Consider the following 7167-nt stretch of genomic DNA (forward strand, 5'->3'; position numbering starts at 1 on the left):
AAACCAAACCCTAGATCGATATGATCGCATGCTAGGAATCCGTAGCCTAAAACCCAACATCTAGCACGAGGAGGAGGTGGAATGGGCTCAAGCCCAGGTCCATGGGCGAGCCTGCAACGTCCTGAACGGATTGGGCGGCGATTTGACGCTGGTGGGCCCTGGAAACGCAGAGAGAAGTCGGTCTGAAAGTAGCAACTCGGCCACTTGCGTCCCCTGTTCGTCAGTCCCCCAGACCGGTCGGTCTAGCCCTGGACCGGTCGGTCTGCGACCTTTTCTTCAGTTTTTCTTCACGAGTTCAGTCCGTTCGGTCCGACCCTCGGTCCGCCTCTGGACCGGTCGGTCCACACCCTAGACCGGTCGGTCTAGGAAAATTTTCAACATTTCTCCGTCTTTTTTCCGTCTCTTCGTACGTGGTGTTTTCTCGTTCCTTTTTTCCGTTATTGTATATTCTCGTTTTGATGATAACGCGATGTTTCTATTTAATTATTTATTCACAAAAATAATAATTAAATATTCGAATCGGGTATCGGGGTATTACAAATCCTTCCCCCTTAAAAAAAATTCGTCCTTGAATTCTAAATCGCGCGATATTATCAAAACTTCTCGACAATCGGTTTCATCACCAAAACATATCCATCTCATCACATCATCTGAATAACAAGTCTGACACAAATCACAACGTCATACGTAAGGGTTCGTACAACGCTCAATAAACAGATGAGGATAAGTACTACGCATCTCTACCTCAGATTCCCAGGTCATGTCTGAGACCCCTTGGCTCCACCACAAGACCTTCACAAGTGGCACCTCCTTCGTCCGCAGTCTTGACCTTCCAGTCCACTATCTGCAGCGGCTCGTCTCGAAAACGCGTAACCTCTGTAAACTCCAACTCCTGTGGCTGTAGTACGTGAGAAGGGTCCGCTACGTACCTCTGAAGCATCGACACGTGGAACACGTCATGGACGTTGCCCAACTCCGGCGGCAATCCAAGACGGTATGCAACAGCTCCCACTCTCGCGATCACGGGGTAAGGTCTGATGTATCGCGGCTTCAGCTTCCCGCTCTGCCCGAACCTCGCATGACCCCGCATCGTCTGTACTCGGAGAAAGGCATAATCTCCGACCTCAAGCGCGAAGTCTCGTCTCCGCTGATCGGCATACGACTTCTGTCGATCCTGCGCCGTCTTCAGATGGGCGTGAATCCTCCGTATCACCTTTGTGGTCTCCTCCATGATCTCCGGCCCGAACTCTCGGCGCTCGCCGATCTCCGTCCAGCACAAGGTGTCTTGCACGGTCGCCCGTACAAGGCCTCGTATGGAGATACTCCAATACTCGTGTGATGACTGTTATTGTACGCAAACTCGCACAACGTCATGTACTGGTCCCAGAGCTCCCCACTCCATGATACAAGCTCTGAGCATGTCCTCTAGAGTCTGTATAGTCTGTTCCGACTGACCGTCTGTCTGAGGATGATATGTTGTACTCATCTTGAGCTTCGTCCCCAGTGCCTCCTGAATCGTCTTCCACAAGCGGGATGTAAATCGGGCGTCTCTATCCGATATGATCTCGTTCGGAACTCCATGAAGACGTATGATCTCATCGATGTAAATCTGCGCCAACCGCCCGATCGAATACTCCTGACGGAAAGGAATGAAATGGGCGTATTTGGTTAGTCGATCCACAACTATCCAAATGGCGTTCTTCTTGCTCGGCGTGAGTGGTAATCCGACCACGAAATCCATGGCAATTGAATCCCACTTCCACTCTGGAATCTCCAACGGCTGTAGCTTGCCTCACGGCATCTGTCGCTCTGCCTTCACTTGCTGACAAGTGAGGCACCTCGCTATGTAATCTGCTACATCTCTCTTGACCCTTGGCCAAGTATACCCCTGACATAGACCATGATACATCTTGCTCGCCCCCGGATGTATCGCCAACCTCGATTGGTGTGCCTCAGATAGAATCTCCTGTCTCAGCTCTGCGTCGTCAGGCACACATAGCCGGTTCCCCAGCCGTAGCGCTCCCTGCTCATCGATACGATAGCCCTTGAGGCTATATTCCTCGATATGATCCATGTACCGGGCGAGTAAAGGATCGTCGCGCTGTCCCATAACCACGCGCTCTATCAGAGTCGGTGTCGACTCCTCGGGTGTCAGCGAGAGATGTCCCAACATCGCAGTCAACTCAGCGGCGTTGCTGGGAGATGAGGTGACAACGCGTATGGCCGCTAAGATCTTCTTCCTACTAAGGGCGACGGCCACTACGTTAGCTTTCCCCGGATGATAGGCTATTCCAGAACATAATCTGCAATCAACTCCAGCCACCTCCGCTGTCTCAGATTCAGATCCTTCTGAGATATCACGTAGGTCAAGCTCTTATGGTCCGTGTTGAGCTTAACCTTCTCCCCGTGCAGATATGATCTCCAAATCTTCAGCGCGTGAACTACTGCTGCTAACTCCATGTCGTGAGTCGGGTAGTTCTCGTCATGCTTCTTCAGCCGTCTCGACGCGTAAGCGATTACGTGTCCCTCCTGCATCAACACGCAACTGAGTCCGTGTTTGGACGCGTTAGTGTATACCTCATAGAGCATACCCAGTCGTGGCAATGCTAGGATCGGTGCTGATGTCAACCTCTGCTTCAACTCCCTGAAGCTCTCCTCGCACTCGGTCGTCCAGTCGAACCTGATGTTCTTCCCCGTCAGCTTCGTCAAAAGCCGAGCTATCTTGGCGAACCCCTCAACGAATCGTCGATAATAGCCAGCTAGTCCCAGAAAACTCCTGACTTCCTTTGCAGAAGTCAGAGACTGCCACTCCATGACGGCCTCGATCTTGGCTGGATCGACCTGAATACCCTGGACTGATACCACATGTCCCAGGAAACCAATCTCTTATAGCCAAAAGCTGCACTTGCTGAACTTTGCGTACAACCGGTTTTCTCTCAGCCTCCACAATATCTTCCGCAGATGCTCCTCATGTGTCTGCAGATCTGGTGAGTAGATGAGAAGGTCGTCGATGAAGATGATGACAAACTCATCTAGATAGTCCATGAACACGCGGTTCATAAGCTGCATGAAAACCGCAGGCGCGTTCGTGAGCCCGAAAGGCATAACCACGAACTCGAAGTGTCCATATCTCGTCCGGAACGCCGTCTTCTGCACGTCATCCTCCTTGACCCGAATCTGATGATATCCGGATCGTAAATCTACCTTCGAGAACCACTGGGTTTGATGCGCACGCACCGAGTTCTAAATTTGTAACCCGATTCGTACCACTAACCGCAAGTATACGGTAGTTGTAGTACCAGAGTCGATCACGAGGACTAGGTGATATTAATCTATCTTAAGGCTAGGTTGATGATGGAAATGGGGTTAAAATGATGATGGTGATGATGTGAACTAAACTAAATGTAAGCAAATAGGAATAAACGGTTAACAATCAATGATTCAAGCGTTGTAGGTTCGGGATCCCTTTTTGATTTGCATGGATAGTTAAAGATGATATGATGTCTATGATGTTCATTTCCAAATGAGGGATTTCAAGCATCTTAAATAGAGTTTGTCTCTCCCAAGCTTAAACTCACTACCCAAGGCATCAATTTACCCATCTCCCAATGATCTAAATGACCTTAGATGCATGAATGCTCTCTATCACAAACCCTAGGCAAGCAAAACCATTTTTCAATGTTAATGTCTCACCTATTTGGTGTTTAGTTCCAAACAACACTCCCATATCCCTATGATCAATGTGTTCTAATATCATACCAACTAAGATTTCGCCAAAGTTGGAAGCATGAAGTACAAAACACCAAACCCATGGAAAAGAACTCATAAACACCATAGTTAAGCATATGAATCCATTACAAAAGTGGGGATCCCTCACCCACAACTAAGTTTCTACTCCATGTTCAAAAGAGGGAAACAAAAAGAAACAAAGAAAAGTATGGTAGAGAAGAGAAAGAAAGGCTTAGTGTGGTCTTCAATGGTGATGATCTCTTCTTCTTCTCCTTCTCCAAGTCTTCCCTTGCTCCCCAAGTTCTCCTCTCCTCAAAAGTGGCTCATTTCAAAGTGTCCAAAAGTGGCTTCTTTCTCCCCCCCTTTCCTCTTTTGTGAAAAACCCTAAAAAACTTCTTTTGTTTTCTGCAGATGGGCTTCTAAAGTGGGCCAAATCTGAGTAGATTTTCGTCAGGCCTAAAATAGGTGGTAGCCCGTATAAGGGAGTGGTAGCTCGGAATTTTCGACATGTGTAGCTCGATTCACGGCTAGCTGGATTAATCGTTGCTTTCAGCTTGTAACGCTCGTTTTTCACCTCCAAAAGCTCCATCTAACACCTAGTTCTGCACAACATAGAAACAAAGGCATACTCTACCCCTAGATGGTCTCTACATGCATAAAGTTAGTAGTAAATGCATCAAATGTCGCCAAGAAAATGCATATAAAAATGATGTGATCAAACCCCCCCAAACTTGAACTTTTGTTCGTCCTCGAGCAAAGAATGTTTTTGGCTTAGATACGTTCGGGCTGCTAATGGAAGTCAAAAGTGGTTCGCTTGATCTAGTCCAAATTACTAGGGATGAAATCGAGCTTATTGTACTCTAGCTTGTATGGTTATGAGGTCTCCTATCAAACAATGAGATTTCTATCAATGAATAGTGTTCGACTCGAAACATATGCGTAAATCTCTCGATGTGCCCTTTTAACAGAATTCTCCCTTTTTATGTATTTATCCTGTGCTTTTAGGACGTTGAAATTGACACGGCCCTTTATTTGAGGAGTGGCGGGATGATTTTTTTTCTTCTTTTTGTTTTCTTTTTTTTTTCTTTTTTTTTCTCTCTGTTTTTTTTTCTTTTTTTTCTTTTTCTTATATATATATATTTTTTTAAATAAATTAAATGGAGATTCATGGGCGTATGATTCTTACTTATGTTCCGGTCGATTCCTAAACAACGACTCATCTCACATGCATCTCGGGTTTCTCAAAACCATACTCGCTATTTCCGCCTCTCTCGACAATCCATCCGTACTCTTAGGATTTCCTAAGTCTAGTTCCTAAGACTATTTCAAGCAAACATACTTTATCGTTCCATTATTAGCCCGGCATCAAATCAAACGGAATGGTTGTGTACATGATGATCACCCGATGTGCAACTAGTCTGTATGAAAATGCTATGCATGGACATCTATGTACAACCAACTATACTCATGCAATCATGATTTACGTGTGATGGTTGATGGTTCAATGGATGATGGTTGCACAATCCCCCAAACTTGAGCCAAACACTGTCCTCGGTGTTGACTTTCATCGGGGGTGCAAGATGAGCATGTTAATTATGCAATCATATGAGTAAGGATCGAGTGATTGACCTTATGGTAGTCGAGGTTAAACTTGTCGTGATCCCCTTGTGATGTCGGTGTTTCCGCTTCTCAAGGTTCATGCTTCAACTTGTCAAATGATAGGCCAAAGGTTCATGCTGCAACTGATAGGTTTGCCTTGCTTGAAGCCATCTGTAAAGAAAAGAGGATGCAATTTTTACAGAAAAAGTGGGCTGGACGCCTGAAAAAGTAGGCTATCGCTCGGAAATTTTGATTTTCACATTATCCACAGAAAATTCGAGCGGGTAGCTCAAAAATTTAAGCTACTGTCCGGAAAAAAAATGTTTGTTGAAAATCTCCAGAGAAGTCAGGCTAGCCTCCAGAAAATCAGGCTCCAGCTCAAAATTTGCTCCTCAAAGTCTTTTTCGTTTTCTGGGCGTTAGTTCAGTAAAACGAGCTGGCGGCCCGATTTTTCTGTTGAAAATCTGTCCATTGTGCCTTCTTGCAGCCATCTCCTGTTTCAATTTGTCAAACCACACTAACACTATCGCAACTTTAAAAGTCCATCAAGAGAACGTTAGATAAAAGCATAACATGCTTAAGAGTTCATCATCAAAAGAGAATCGATGAGGGATTCGGTTTTGGAGAAAATGGGGCAAGACTAGCTCAGAAAATTCCGGCGAAGCGCTCGAAAAATCGAGCGGCCGCTCGAAATTTCTGAATCTCCATATCTCCTTCGAAATCGGGCACAAATATCCATACACCTAGGGATTCGGTCTCTGATTGAGTTAAGGCTGTAGGAAGTTTCATTTTCGGACCCATGAAACGAGATGAGAGGCCAAAATCAGACTAGGGAGCTTGGGTTTTCGAAAACCTAAGGAGAATCGAAGGAGACGAAGCAAGGAGCAGTCAGTGCATACCTCGCCGCCATCGGAAACTCGCAGGGAGAGCAGGAGAGTTGGTGGAGCGGTGGAAGACGGTCGCGAGATCGGTCCGAGCAGAGATCCGCCGGACTTGGTGTTTGCTCCTCCTTTCTCGGTACCTCTCTCCCTCTCTCACTTTTTTTTTTCTTTCTTGTTTGGAATGGGTGAAAAACGGCAGTGGCTTGATGTTAGGAAAGAGGAAGGGGTAAAATGGTAAAGACAGTTTTGATGGAAACCCTAGACCTAGCAAATCAGGCCGTAGCTTGCTTATTCGGGCTGGTAGCCCGAATTCTCTGTCAAAATCAGCATTTGTTCATCAGTTCAGGGCGGTAGCTCGGTTATTCAGGCGAGCAGCCTGAATTTTCTGTGCCTTTTATCACTTTTTTTTTTTCTCAACCGAGCTCGAGTTTTCGCGGGTCAACTGTTTGATTCAACAAGGGAGGAGCAGTAGCAAAAGTGAGTTTTTAGGAGTAGGCATGGAGTCAAAAGTCAACGAAAAAGGAAAATGAGAAATATGTACAATCTCGGGATGTCTCCCGAGAACGCTGGTTTTCGGTCTCAGCTGGACCATGGACTCACTTTATTCGTCGGATGGGTTCAAGAGGTTCAGATTACCTCTTGATTCTGACTCGTTTCCTTGGTTATAGAGTTTCACCCGTTGAGCGTTAACCATGAACGAACCATCCTTTCCATTATAGAGTTCTACGGCACCGTGAGTCATGACTTTCTTAATCGTAAAAGGACCAGACCAGCGAGATTTTAACTTACCTGGAAAGAGGCGTAGCCTAGAGTTGAAAAGAAGAACTTGATCGCCCTCCTTGAATGTGCGTGGAAGAATGTGGCGGTCATGCCATTTCTTCGCTCTCTCCTTGTAGATTCGTGCGTTCTCATAAGCATTCAACCGTATCTCCTCCAAGTGGTGAAGCTCCAAAACTCG

The sequence above is a fragment of the Tarenaya hassleriana genome, unplaced genomic scaffold, assembly GCF_000463585.1.
Source record: "Tarenaya hassleriana unplaced genomic scaffold, ASM46358v1 Cleome768, whole genome shotgun sequence".
Lineage (NCBI taxonomy): Eukaryota > Viridiplantae > Streptophyta > Magnoliopsida > Brassicales > Cleomaceae > Tarenaya > Tarenaya hassleriana.